Below are 15,231 nucleotides of genomic sequence, written 5' to 3' on the forward strand. Positions count from 1 at the left end.
TGGGATATTAGAAGAATCAAAGAAAACCATTTTGAAATCTCATTTGTGCCTGAGAAAAGTGAAAGCACGATTAGTTCCAAACTACATACTAAATTTTTTCGAAAAAAGGGGTCAACGTCTATGAAACAATGCTTTCTGACTACTAGAATGTCATGAAACGTATTATTACTGGTTATGAATCTTGGATCTATGCTTACGGCCCGGAAAAATACAATCAATCTCCGAAAATCGTGGCAAAGGTGAGCCGAAGTCTAGAAAACCATGTCAAAGCATGTAAAAAATCATGGTTACGTTGACAGTTTTCTTGATTATCGAGGTGTAATGCTTTTCGAACTCTTTCCGACTGTTCAAACTGTTTCGTTTGCGCGAAGTTATTCGTAAAAAGAGATCGAAATTATGGGTCGACAACTCCTGGTTTTTGCATCTTTCTTCGTGCGTTTTTCGCCAATTTTCAACCAATATCGAGCTGCAACCGCCGCATACGTCTGATTTTGCTCCATGCGTCTTCTGGCTATTTAGTAAACTCAAAGCACCTAATAGTAGTAAGTTTGTATGACGGCCATATGCTATAGTGGTCCTATCTGAATAGTTTGCTCTGTAATTATACAAACAGTCCATACCAAATTTTGTGAAGATATCTTGTCAAATAAAAAGGTTTTGCTTACATGGTCTTCATTTTGATCGTTAATTTTTTATGGCAAATTTATGCTATAGTGATTCGATCTGAACAATATATTTTGAGATTTTAGGGTTGATTTCGAAAATAGTACATGCTAAATTTCGTAAAGATATCTCGTCGAATATGAAACTTTTCTATACAAGGACTTGAATTTGATCGCTCGGTTTGTATAATACATATATCTGACCAGTGAGCAGCTTCTAGTTGAGAAAAGGACGTCTACAAATTTTCAGATCGATATTTTTACAACTATAGCATATATCTTTACACAAACAGACATAACTTAATCAGCTCAGCTTGTCACCCTGATAATTTATTGATATATAGTACATTTTATATTATTCTTTGTATAATAAACTATTCAATATTTGTGAAAATTTTATTTACGACTAAAGGCGAAAACGTTTTTGTCGGTATAAGAATCTAAGGGATTGTACTCATTTCATTGGAAAAAATAACGAATTTAAGGCTGCTTTCTCAATGTCTAGTTACCAGATTAGAGTTGTCTTAAGGGCTCAGCAGGGTAATCCGGCCTGTTTTTCAGATATTTTTTTCATAGAAATTTTTATTCTTCAATAGAACTTTTTTCAAATGTCATGAGGTATATCGTGGAGTGTATAAACAAATTTTTCGGAATTTTTTGATGATATCTGTCGGAGAAATGGCTGGGTGAATGAGATGCGTTTTTTCACTGGCGGACACGATTTCTCATGGTTAGATCATCTGAAACACAAAAACCCAATTTATTCTTAAAAAGTACGTGAATTGCTATCGTCCCGACTAGAATCATGAATGAATTTTGATAAATAAAAAAGTAATTAACGTTTTTTGTTTTAATTCCATGTTTTTTTTTACATAAATTTTGTCAAAACATTGTCAATAAATTATAAAAAATATGGGGACCATAGCCAGGCGTTTTCTTTACATTTAAAAAAAAAAATTAAGCAAATCGGTTGAGTAGTTCGACCGGAATCATGTCCGCCAGTTTAAAAAAGTGTGTTTTGAGAAAAACGCGTTTAAAGTTTGAGGTGTGCACTCCAAGCGCTCCGAACGTCGAGCGGTGTTATTATTTTTCGGCCTTTTTCGAAACCTTCCAATGGTAAAGTGGATTTCTACATTAAGAAAGGGAACAGAAAGAGCAAAAAAAAAAATTTTTTTTAAAAAGATTACCCTACTGACTCTTAAGAATACATCGCGAGAGAGTGCGTTTCATTTAGTACTTAGAACTTATGAAGGATTGTAGTGATTGTTGTTTAGGTTATCTATGAAGTAGTAAAGTTGTCTGCCAATTGGCGAAAAGCATTATCAATTAACAGATATTATAACACAATAAATCATTTCACAAAAGCTGGTGTTTAAAAAAACTTTTTTGTTAATAACTAAACTCGGAAGCTAAATATTGGTGGAATAGACATATAACCTTTATGACAAAGGCAGTTTCGAAGGTAAAAAAGGCAATTTAGCATTACTTACCAAGCCTATTAATTGTTTAATTTACAACTTTATATTACCAAGCAATAAGTTATACGTCCAATTCTCCACTCACCTATAAAGACAATAAAAAACAATTATTACAACAACAACAATAAAACACTTGTGAATAGGTAGGTAATACTAATAGATCTCATAATGAAATCAAATAAGTTTTTCTAACAGTTAGAAGTGTTAATTCCTTCATAACTCACGTTGTTCCGCCAACGGACCAATACTTTATCTTTCTGCTTTTACAATTAGCGCAAAAACAATGCGCTGGCTAAGTCCAAGAAACTTGCGTTGGATTATTGAGCAATTTGCATACAAACCCTAACCATTTGAGAATACCAGTAATGCAATTCTTGTGAACTCGTATAATAATAATTTGTAATTAATTGAAATTAAATGGCAACAATGCTTTATTACGAACGTTATTTACTTCTGTCAAGGTCGAACGGGTTTGGCTGAAAATTTGCTCCGCATATATCTTGCCAATGCTCTTAATTAGGTGTCAGCGCCAGTAGTTGATCGTTTAAAATAAATATACAATTTTTTGTATACATATGTAGTATTTATAAATACATATAGTATATACAAATACTTTGAATGAATAGGTTATACGGTATTACCGGGGTGAATATCTATCTCTACTTTCCATAAACTTACAATTGAACTGTGCAAGGGAAAAGCAAATGCATATTTCTTATTACTAAAACACGTTTATAATGTATTTTTTGAAAATTACCGTTATCTTAAAGCTGGGTGTGGTTATCACGTGGCTTTCTGTTAACTAATTTTAATGGCCTACAAGTACAGTGCGATTTATAAAATTGTTGCTGTTTTTTCTCAAGTTTTTCATACTGTTATATGGGTGGTAGTCAGAGACAATTTATAGAGTTCTAATAGCCATACCATAAACGGTATGCACGTATACTTACCGACCGAGAAGATAAAGAATGGAACGATTGATTTTTGGTTCAGATATTTTACTTCATGTGGTAAGTTCGTGCGGCAAATATAAAAAGTGTTCATTAATACTCTTCTTCTTACGCTTCTCGCTTACGCGATTATAGCCGAGTTAACAACAGCGCGCCAGTCGTTTCTTCTTTTCGCTACGTGGCGCCAATTGGTTATTCCAAGCGAAGCCAGGTCCTTCTCCACCTGGTTCTTCCAATGGAGTGAAGGTCTTCCTCTTCCTCTGTTTCCCCCGGCGGGTACTGCGTCGAATACCTTCAGAGCTGGAGTGTTTTCGTCCATTCGGATAACATGACCTAGCGTAGCCGCTGTCTTTTAATTCGCTGAACTATGTCAATGTCGTCATATATCTCATACAGCTCATCGTTCCATCGAATGCGGTATTCGCCGTGGCTAACGCGCAAAGGACCATAAATCTTTCGCAGAACTTTTATCTCGAAAACTCGCAACGTCGACTCATCCGTTGTTGACATCGTCCAAGACTCTGCACCATATAGCAGGACGGGAATTATGAGCGACTTATAGAGTTTGGCTTTTGTTCGTCGAGAGAGGACTTTGCTTTTCAATTGCCTACTCAGTCCGAAGTAACACCTGTTGGCAAGAGTTATTCTGCGTTGGATTTATAGGCTGACATTGTTGGTGGTGTTTACGCTGGTTCCAAGATAGACTAAATTATCTACAACTTCAAAGTTATGACTGTCAACAGTGACGTGAGTGCCAAGTCGCGAGCGCGACGACTGTTTGTTTGATGACAGGAGATATTTCGTCTTGCCCTCGTTCACTGCCAGTCCCATTTCTTTTGCTTCCTTGTCCAGCCTGGAGAAAGCAGAACTAACGGCGCGGGTGTTGAGGCCGATGATATCAATATCATCGGTATATGCCAGCAGCTGTACACTCTTATAGAAGATAGTACCTTCTCAATTAAGCTCTGCTGCTCGAATTATTTTCTCCAGCCGTAGATTGAAAAAGTCGGCCGATAGGGAGTTGCCTTGTCTGGAACCTCGTACCTCGGAGAGGTCCTTCCCGATTCTGACGGAGCTTTTGGTGTTGCTCAACGCCAGTTTACACAGCCGTATTAAATTTGCGGGGATACCAAATTCAGACATCGCGGCATAAAGGCAGCTTCTTTTCGTGCTGTCGAAAGCAGCTTTGAAATCGACGAAGAGGTGGTGTGTGTCGATTCTCCTTTCACGGGTCTTTTCCAAGATTTGGCGCATGGTGAATATCTGGTCGGTTGTTGACTTGCCAGATCTAAAGCCACACTGATAAGGTCCAATCAGATCGTTGACGGTGGGCTTTAATCTTTCACACAATACGCTCGATAGAACCTTATACGCGATGTTGAGGAGGCTTATCCCACGGTAGTTGGCGCAGATTGTGGGGTCTCCCTTTTTGTGGATTGGGCAGAGCACACTTAAATTCCAATCGTTGGGCATGCTTTCGTCCGACAATATTTTACAAAGAAGCTGATGCATGCTCCTTCTCAGTTCTTCACCGCCGTGTTTGAAAAGCTCCGCCGGCAATCCATCGGCCCCCGCCGCTTTGTTGTTCTTCAGGCGTGTAATTGCTATTCGAACTTCTTCATGGTCGGGCAATGGAACGTCTGCTCCATCGTCATCGATTGGGGAATCGGGTTCGCCTTCTCCTGGCGTTGTACGTTCACTGCCATTCAGCAGGCTGGAGAAGTGTTCCCTCCATAATTTAAGTATGCTTTGGGCATCGATCACTAGATCACCTTTGGGGGTTCTATAAGAGTATGCTCCGGTCTTGAGACCTCCTGTTAAGCTGGTGCATCTTTTCGTAGAATTTTCAAGCATTACCCCTGTCGGCCAGCTTGTCAAGATCTTCGTACTCACGCATTTCGGTCTCTCTCTTTTTTTGTCTGCAAATGCGTCTCGCTTCCCTCTTCAACTCTCGGTATCTATTCCATCCCGCACATGTTGTGGTCGATCGTATCGTTGCGAGGTAAGCAGTCTGTTTTCTCTCCGCTGCAACACGGCACTCCTCGTCGTACCAGCTGTTGTTTTACATTTTCCGAAAACCAATGGTTTCGGTTGCAGCTGTACGTAAGGAGCTTGAAATGCCGTCCTTATACCGAGTTGTTGACGAGTGCTCTCAGAGAGCAGAAGTGCTCGTCGAGTAGAAAATCGTTATGCTATCTGTTGTGATTAATACTACTAATAGCAAAAAATAGTAAGGTTTTGTTCATAATTTTAAAATCTTAATTTATCCTTGAACATCTATGTCGTCCCCCTCAAAGTAATCACACTTGGTCGCAATACACTTGTGCCAATGGTTTTTCCAATCCTTGAAACAGTTGTTCAAGTCAATTTCCGGAATAGCCTTAAATGCGCGTAGTGATTCACGTTTAATGTCTTCAGTTGACTCAAAACGGTTTCTCCGGAGCGGTCGTGTGAGTTTGCTGAAGAGTCAGAAGTCACAGAGAGTTAACTCCGGTAAATATGTTGGTTGCGGCATGATATTGGTTGAAAATTTGACGAACAACTCACGAATAATCAGTGCAGTATGCAACTGTACATTATCGTGGTGCAAAAGCCAAGAGTTGTGTCAAATAGTAATCATTGTTGACAGTTTGGTTGGTCGGCAGGAATTCGGAGTGCACCTAGATAATCGAAGAAAACTGTCACGTAGCTCGTCTTCAAGGCATTCTCGACCCATTTCAATCCGTTTTCCAACATTCTGAACGTTTCGGCGCGAGAAATTTCATTCGGTACACAAAATTTAACTGAATTAATTTTTTTAATAATTTCACGCATTGTAAAAATCTCCGAATGCACTTTATGTACTTCGGAACTAATGATTATTTTGACGTGACATTTAGCAATTATGTCAATCACAGTCCTACCAACCTGGGAAAAAATATTTCGAGGAATGGATTTTCGCGCGAAATTTAAATGAAAGAGTCTGGACAAACATTTTCGAGCGATGTGTTCCTGTGAATGCTGCAAGCCGAAAATGCAGCCTTCGCTAGAGCAGAAGTACGCGATTAAATTCAAACAGGCTTACCCAGATGTTGCTTTAGCAATAAGTGGTGTGTTTCGTTGGCAACAGGCCTTTTTGGATGGCCGGGAAGAGGTCGCTGATGAAGAGTAGAAGAATGAGCAAAACCAAAGTGAAAGCAATGTTCATTGTCTTTTTTGACATCAAAGGTATAGTCCACCATGAGTTTGTTCCTCCTGGGCAGACTACCGAAGGGTCGATCGGGTCCGATAAGACATCGACCTAACCAAGGCTGGCATCCCAACGATTTCGCAGCCGCCCTACAGCCCAGATGTAGCGCTTCCGGACTTTTTTTCTGTTTCCTTGCCAATGAAAGAGAATCCAAACAGCATACACCTCGGCTCTCAAGGTTATTCCGGAGAATATGTAATTACGTCACAATAGAAATTGACGGCTAGCTTGTTGCCGTTTGAATCATTTTGCTCGATGCACTGGCGGCAAGGTGTCATCGAAATTATAGAACTGTCAATTTGTTTATGAAAACGACGTTTTAGTATTCAAGAATTATTTCTAATACATTTAAACATGTGGATAATATGTTTTGTGAGATATTTCGAATCTATTATCGAATATGTTTTACATTTGAACTCTCATTTGTTTTAATAAGTGCTAAAATGGGTAGTGGTAAATTCATGCGGCCGTAAATTACATTTATTCTTCACTAATATACCTAGAAATAATATTATATTAGTGAAAAGTTTTTGCGATCGGTTTACCTATTATTTTTGGAGTAGGGTTTAGTAAATGGTGGTTTGACCCCTACACTCCTTGACTACAACACAAAAAATTCAACCTGTTAAGACATTTTTATTGCCATTTTCGATTTTCGCAACCAAAATAAGCCAGAAACAGCCTCTAAAATCACAGTCGCAAATTGACTGTAAACTAGTGTAATCGTTTTAATGAATGATTGCGTCAGTTCATTACAATGTACAACATTTATATTATGCAAGGGTGATTCGTAATAAACTCGATATTATAATTGATATACCTTGAACACTTTACATTAAGCTTGCCACGAAGTTTGTAACGCACAGAAGGAAACGTCGGAGACCCTATAAAATATAGAACATTAACTAAGGTAGCTATAATCTCGGTATAAATTTTCCAGATCGGACCACTACAGCATATAATGTATATAGCTGCCATACAAACTGAACGATCAAAATCAGAAAAAATATGTTTATGCTATTATGCTTGAAAAAGTGCACCTTTGAAGGGTATTATAACTTCAATGCAGCCGAAGTTAAATATTTTTCTCTTGTTGTAACTATAGTAGAATTGGTAATATTGGATCCTTAGTATATTTATTTTCTCATTTAAGTATCACACTAATGCTTTGCTATACTAATACATTTCAAAAATATTTTTTCTTCATATGAACCTGTTTAAATACTTTTTTCCTCAATCAATTTGGACAATCCTTTTGTGTCAAAGCTGTTTGTATTATTTCAACAATTGCTTGGGGAGTTGTTTCTTAACACGCCCACTGGCCAATGCTATGTATAATTGTCTGCAAGACACAGTTGGTAATAACCACTGGTGCTGTTTGGTGGGTGCGCTTTAATGTTAGCCGTCGTTTGTTGCTCCAAGGTGTTGCAATGACTGTTTTGTGCCGCTATATGAACACTTTGTTGTTTGCGCGATTGTTTTTGCAGTGATCGCATTCATCGGCGACAATGTGAATGCTTTCCATAATAATGCACACATGTGACCAACTGAAGTACGAATATACATACATATGTATGTACTATATGTGGCTGAACTGCTTCCAATTATAATGATAAATGGCATGGGATCGATATGGGAATGAGCCACCTAGCAAGCAATAGTATTCATATTAAGTTTATGACTTGTGTGAAACTAAGCATTTAAGTGACACCTACGCGCTAATTCACTGGTTTTTGTGAAATGATTTTTGACTGACATGGGAACACCCTGTTTGTCAGCCGAAATTCATCTATAGCGGATGTGAAAATGACAAAATGACTGTTTGTGCGAAGTCGCATGATTAATTTTAGTTGGGACGACAGATATTTTTTTCTTTTAAAAGGGGTTTGGTTTTGTTTAATATTTTTTTGGAGCTTCTGCATTTTACCATCTTTCTTTCTTTCAAAAATATTTTGTTTTACTCAAAAAATATTGTACTCAGATTGTGTGGTCTCCCTATTTGTGGATTGGGCACAGCACACTTCAATTCCAATCGTCGGGCATGCTTTCGTCTGATCATATTCTACAAAAAACCTGATAAGAAGCATGCACATCACTTATTCGCCACCCTTATTTGAATAGCTCGGCCGGCAATCCATCGGTTGCCGCCGATTTGTTGTTTTTCAGGCGCGTAATTGCTATTCGAACTTCTTCATGGTCGGGCAATCCATCGTCATAGATTGGTGAATCGCGTTCACCATCTTCTGGTGTTATGCTTTCACTGCCATTCAGAAGGCTGGAGAAGTGTTCCCTCCTTAATTTAAGTATGCTCTGGGCATCGGTCACTAGATCACCTTTGGGGGTTCTACAAGAGTATGCTCCGGTCTTGAAACCTTCTGTAAGCCGCCGCATTTTTTCATAGAATTTTCGAGCATTACCCCTGTCGGTCAGCTTATCAAGCTCTTCATACTCACGCATTTCGGCCTTTTTCTTTTTCTGTCTGCAAATGCGTCTCGCTTCCCTCTTCTTCGTTGCGGGGTAGGCAGTCTGTTTTCTCTCCACTGCGACACGGCATCTTTCATCGTATCAGCTGTTTTTTGCCTTTTTCGAAAACCAATGGTTTCGCGCGCAGCTGTACGTAAGGACCTTGAAATGCCGTCCCATAGTTCCCTTAAACCGTGTATGTAAACTCACGTTCTCACAAAAGTTCACAAATTCACTTTCATTGAATGATCATCTCATCTCAGATGAGGCCCATTTATGACTTAATAGCTTCGTCAACAAACAAAATTGCCGCTATTGGGTTGAGTTAAATCCTCCTGTGGTTAAGAAAATCCCCAAAACTTTGACCGTTTTGGTGCGGATTGCAGTATGGCAGCATCATTGTGCCTTATTTCTTTCGAAATGAGACAGGAAATGTCGCTATCATCAATATCGAGCACTATAACATGTTGCTGACTGATTTTCTTTTTCGGGAATTTGATGAAATTGACACTGACGATCTCTATTTCCAACTAGACCGTGCACCGCCTCATGTTTCAGGTCTAAGCATGGATACATTCCGTCCAAAGTTTGGCGTCTCGTTAATTTCGAGAAATGGTTCATGGTCAAATGGCAGCCAAGATTATGCGATTTAACGTCTCTACATTAATTTCTATGGGGATTTAACATATCAAAGGTTTACACCAATCAACCAGCAACGGTCGAAGAGCTCGAAAACCACTCATGCTTCAACGTCGTGGTTAGAGGGCATGCTGCGAAAATTATGCTGTGTATGATTTACCAGGCCGGCGTTATATATTATGAGTTGTTAAAGTCAAACGAAACCATCAATTAGGAGCGGTTGAGCCGAGCACTGTGCGAAATGCGGCCTCAATACTAGGAGAGGCGGGAAAAAGTGATTCTGCGGCATGACAACGCACGGCCTCACGTTGCCAAACCCGTTAAAACTTACAACGAAACGTTTAATGGGAAGTCAGACCCTAAATGTCATATTCCACAGATATCGCACTGTCCGATTATTATTTGTTCCGTCCGATGGTACGATGGTCTGGCTTAGAAGTATCACAAAACGATATCGAAAAATGGCTTGAGTCTTGAAACTATCACAAGATGAACAGTTTTACTCTAATGGTATTCGAGCATTGCCAGAAAGATGGGAAAAAGTAGTGCCTAGCGATGGGCAATACTATGAATAATTCATTTGTAAGAATTTAATTATAATAAAATGATATTTCATTGAAAAAACACGAGAACTTTTTCGCACACTTAATATATGGTATATTGGGTAGTCGAAAAAGTCCTTTCGTATTTCTAATCAAACTTCAACTATTTTTTTTATATTTATAATGAATTTTAATGAACCAAATATGTACCATTTTGGTCGACCACTTTTTGCCATTTTTCCGCTAGAGACATTATTCCATCAGTGTAAAAGTTTTCTGGTTTCTCGGCGAAAAACTGCGACAAGTATTTTTCACAGGCTTCTCTTGAAGCCAACTTTACTCCATTAAGGGAGTTCTGCATTGACTGAAACAAATGGGAGGTCTGGGCCATATAGTGGATGTATCAAAATTTCCCAGCCAAGCTCTCTCAGTTTTTGCCGAGTCATCAAAGATGTGTGTGGTCTAGCGTTGTTCTGATGGTAGATGAAACCTTTTCTGTTGATCAGTTCTGGCCGTTTTTTCAATTGCGTGCTTCAATCTCATCAGTTGTTGACAGTAAAATGTCGAATCAATCGTTCGACCAGGCTGAAGCAACTCATGGTGGATGATTCCTTTTCAATCATACCAAACACTCAGCATAACCTTCCGAGGCCTCAGTCCTGGCTTCGCGACCATTTGTGGAGCTTCACCTCGCTTGAACCATGATCTTTTTCGCACGTTGTTGTCGTATTTGATCCAAATTTAGTCTTCTGTTACTATTGGCTTCAGAAATGGTTCGATTTTATTTCCTTTCAGCAAGGAATCGCAGATGTTAATTCGGTCCATTAAATTTTTCACAGACAATTCATGTGGTACCCAAACATCGAGCTTCTTTTTGTAGCCAGCCTTTTTTAATTGGTTCAAACCCGTTTGATGATGAATGTTAAATTCCTTAGTGATGTCATGGCTGCTTATGTGACAGTCCTGGTCAATATTTTCCATAATTTCATCGACTTTTTCAACGATAGGTCGACCAGAGCGAGGTGCATCTTTCACATCGAAATTTCCAGAACGGAAGCGAGCGAACCATCAGTACTACAGGAACTGATACGTCTCCCTAAACTTCACAAATTTCAAAATATAGCGAATTTCTTCATTATTTTCACTCACTTTTGAACAGTTGTAGCTTTTTTCAACTTCCCCGAATTGAATTTATTTATTCATTTAACCAAAAATTCGCTATTCGACTGCAACGACATCTATTGACAAAATATGAAATACCTTTTCGACTACCTAATAATTATGTCTCTATACTTTACTATTTCAATCATTCTCATTTCTCATTTCAGATCATAAAAAACAGTTTATAAGTGTTTATATTGTGGAATAGGTAATACAGAAGTTCTTTTGTGTTTTAAAATCTTACTCGACGTGAAATTTTAATTGCAATAGTAAGAAATAAGTTAACAAAAAGAAAAAACATATGTTCAAGGTGATCATTGCTTAAGCGATTTTCTACAACAGCTGTCAAACCTTTCACACAATGGTAAGTGATCTTTAAAATAATCAACTGTTTTCCAGTGTTTATTTCAGTTTGTTTATTTTCTTTCATCAGCGATCTAGTAATAAGAAAATAATATGAAAAATTGTTGCAGTAAACCATTTTTAATATTTTTATTACCATTGATTGCAACAAAAATACGTACATACATGTATAATATGTATGTTTATTTAGATATGTACATAGCATAATTAGGTACGAAATGATCCGCCATAATGAAACAAATCAAGCTTATTGAGAAACACTACAGCATATGCTGAAGGTCAGTTCTACTCTATTTGAATACTGACTTTTAAAATTATGCTCAATTCATCACCGCACAATCACTTTTCGCCTGAATTGTTTTAAAATTTGAAATCAGTCTGTTACTATTTATTTTTCCACATATTTTATTTATTTAAACGAAAATGATATATTGCAAAGCGTTATTTATGCTAATTGCCACAAAATGTCTTCTTTAAATCACACAAATCTCAATTGAGAGTAAAAATATGCATGTGTATGTATGTGCTCCTTATGTCGATGTTTAAAGTGTCATTTTGGAAGCTGACAATTTACTTTTGTCCAGGTGAGAATGTTATGACGCTCTTGTTGCTCCAAAAATTCAATGCCTTCTCTTATACATACATATGTACAAATACATATGTTAATGCCAGTATTTAGTTAATGGATAAGTATGCTGTTGTACAGCTATTTTTATTTAACAATTCATTAATAGCTTTGAAGCTAAGTAATTAATTTTTCAGGTGTTTACAAACACAGAACAGACTTGAGAACAATTAAATTAGAGTAAGAAATACATCAGGAATTATCAGCAGCTGCTGTAAAAAATACAATCATACCAAGTAAGGAAGAGCTAAGATCGGGCGCAACCGAACATTTTATAAATCAAATAATAATATCAAAGCCAAGGAAATAACTTAAGGATCAACCAGAGGATCGAAATCTAACAATTTTATATATACATACTAGAGTGATTCAAAAAAAAAAAATTTTTTTTTCGTTTGGTACTCGGAAAAATAGGTTCCTAGACACCTCTAAGAAAGCCTCTCCAAACATGAGTTTTTAATTGTAACGGGAAGGTATTTTTAATTATCAGATAGAAAAATTTATATCTCGCTTCCAACTACTTGAAAAAATATCTTGTTCCTTAGATTTTGTAGGAAATTGAATGCTCTACAAAAAAGGTCTATAATGATTTTTTCGTAAACCCAAACGTTTAAAAGATATTAACAGTTAAAGTTTGATTATTTCTGGGAAAATTTTTTTATTTCTTATGAATTTTATAACTCAATGAAAAAAAATTTTTTTTTTGAATCACTAATACATACATATACTCTACATAACTCATAAACTGACCGCCAAATCCGACATAAGATTTGTAAGAAAAACGAAACTCATTATACGGGAGGTGGAGTAGTATCAACCCGATTTTATCTATTAACTGCCTGGGCTTCCTTAATCAATTGAAGTAAAGTCAGACGGATGTTCGAAAATCTTGATATTAGTTATTTGGGGCTTGATCACGTTTTCTACCAATTGTGTCTAATATAAGCACAAAGATATACTGTTATGATTAAAAAATGTTCTGTAATTTTCATTGAGACAACTCAACTATTGGCCGATATATCCAGCATCAAGTCACCTGGAAGTTCAAACTTCTTTATAATAGGTATATGGGGGCTAGGATCACCCCGATTCAACCCATTTTTGGTACACTGAAATACTATTGTCAGGATAGGTTTCTCTCTGAATTTCAATTGTATATCTCATACATTGACCGATATTTTCGAACAAAAGCCAACTATAGACACTGGGGCGGCTTGAACAGTTTTTTTGGATTGAAACATTTTTTGGTCAAAAAGTGGCATACTCTAAAGGAATTCGTGCAAAGTTTTGGCAGGTTATATCAATTGCTTCCTGATTTGTGAATTGCAAAGTGAAAGAATCAAATGGAATTTAAAATTGTGTTTTATGGGAAGTATGTAGGTGCGGCTGCAGTCCAATTTCACCCATTTTCATACTGCGTCATAGGAATATGAGAAGAATGCTACGCACTAAATTTAGTCGAAATCGGTCAGTTGGATTTCGAAATATGTGAGTTCAGCAAAAAGTGGGCGGCGCTAAGACAACGTCGTCTGGATCGCATAAAGCCCTCTCATACGATCTTGAGAGTAAATTTGAATGTCTCTGACGTAATTAGTTATTATTTATATATATGGGGAGTGAACGGGGTTATCCTCCGATTTCATCCATTTTCGCAAATTATAGTTTTATATCTTAATTTAACGCTTAGTTATGGCACTTTATATGCTTTCGTATATATATATATATATATATATATATATATATATATATATATATATATATATATTTGTACAGGATTACGTGAAAAATATGAAATCCGGTTGACAGTCTCTCTGTCCGTCCGTCCGTATATATTTATATATATATATATCTATCTCGCTTAGTTTTAGCTTAGTTTTAGGTGATACGTACAACCGTTAGGTGAACAAAACTATAATACTCAGTAGCAACATGTTGCAAGAGTGTAATTAAGCCATTTATTTGCTTCCTATCTTTTTTGTATCGAAAATTTACCCAAAATTTATTACTGCAAGAAATTAGCTGTAATTAATCTTGATAACTGTAACAAGTGCCTCATAACGGTTCACGCTGTCACTTTGTTTGATTGCGATTGTATTGCATTCCTTGATTTATAGATTTACGCTCACAAATTCCAAAATTTTTTCATTACGAGGACAAAACAATTACAGGCGTTTATGTTGTAAATGAACAAGGTGCGTTCCAAAGTAAAGAGGTCTTAAAAAACAGAACAAATAGTTTTTTCGGCAAAATAAATTTATTTTATTCAAAATAGTCTCCTTCTGCTTCAATACAGCTTTTTGCACGGTCCAAAAGCATGTCGAACGAGTGTTTTAGCTCGTTGGCCGGTATGGCCCCCAGTATGCCCTTTTGAATGGCCTCTACGTCTGCTCGACGCTTTCCTTCATGGGCAAATGCATATTTCCGAAAAGGAAGAAGTCGCACGGTGCCATATCAGGTGAATGCGGGGAATGGTCAATGCTTAAAATATGATTTTTGGTCAAATAATTGTCCTTCGAATGTTGGATTCTGAGCTATTTTTGGTCGTCAGTCAATTTGTGCGGAACAAACCGCACACACCTTTCGTAAGCCCAAATGATGTTTTGGAGATGTTCAATTCCATTTCCATGAATTTCAATGATGATTTCGGCTGATTTTCGATGAATTCACTCACAGTTCGATGGAATTTCCGGTAATCACGGATTTTGATTGGCCCACATGTTGATCGTCATTTATGTCCTCACGAACACTTTGAAAACGTTGAAACCACTCGTGCACTCTGCTACGGGATAGACAATCATCGCCATAAACTTGTTTCATCAATTGAAACGTTTCGGTAAAAGTTTTACCAATTTTAAAACAAAATTTAATATTGGCTCTTTGTTCGAAGCTCATTTTCGCACCGATAACAGAAACATACTGACACTTAAAATACAATAACTTCACTTCCAATTGATGAAATGTCATGAAATTCTTACTGGACAATCGATAAAGATAGCAGATTCTAACGCACCAGTTGACAGCGCCACCAGAGGGCGCTAGATTCAAAAAGTCCTTTATATTTTAGATCATATCTTGTAATACTTAATCAACATGTTGGAATTTTTCGTAATACGGTTAGT

The 15,231-nt window shown here is 37.2% G+C and overlaps 1 protein-coding gene and 1 long non-coding RNA gene across 5 annotated transcripts in view; one reads left to right on the top strand and one right to left on the bottom strand.

Moving 5' to 3' along the window:
• Positions 1–15,231, bottom strand: part of LOC126756471 (keratin, type II cytoskeletal 6A) — a 276,027-nt gene that overhangs the window by 76,760 nt on the left and 184,036 nt on the right. The gene's annotated exons all lie outside the window — the stretch shown is intronic.
• Positions 1–15,231, top strand: part of LOC126756485 (uncharacterized) — a 164,810-nt gene that overhangs the window by 14,213 nt on the left and 135,366 nt on the right. Inside the window, exon 2 of the long non-coding RNA XR_007666587.1 lies at positions 11,292–11,488. This is a non-coding gene — a long non-coding RNA (uncharacterized LOC126756485). The remainder of the gene's footprint in view (positions 1–11,291; positions 11,489–15,231) is intronic.

The sequence above is a fragment of the Bactrocera neohumeralis genome, chromosome 4, assembly GCF_024586455.1.
Source record: "Bactrocera neohumeralis isolate Rockhampton chromosome 4, APGP_CSIRO_Bneo_wtdbg2-racon-allhic-juicebox.fasta_v2, whole genome shotgun sequence".
NCBI classification, from domain to species: Eukaryota; Metazoa; Arthropoda; class Insecta; order Diptera; family Tephritidae; genus Bactrocera; species Bactrocera neohumeralis.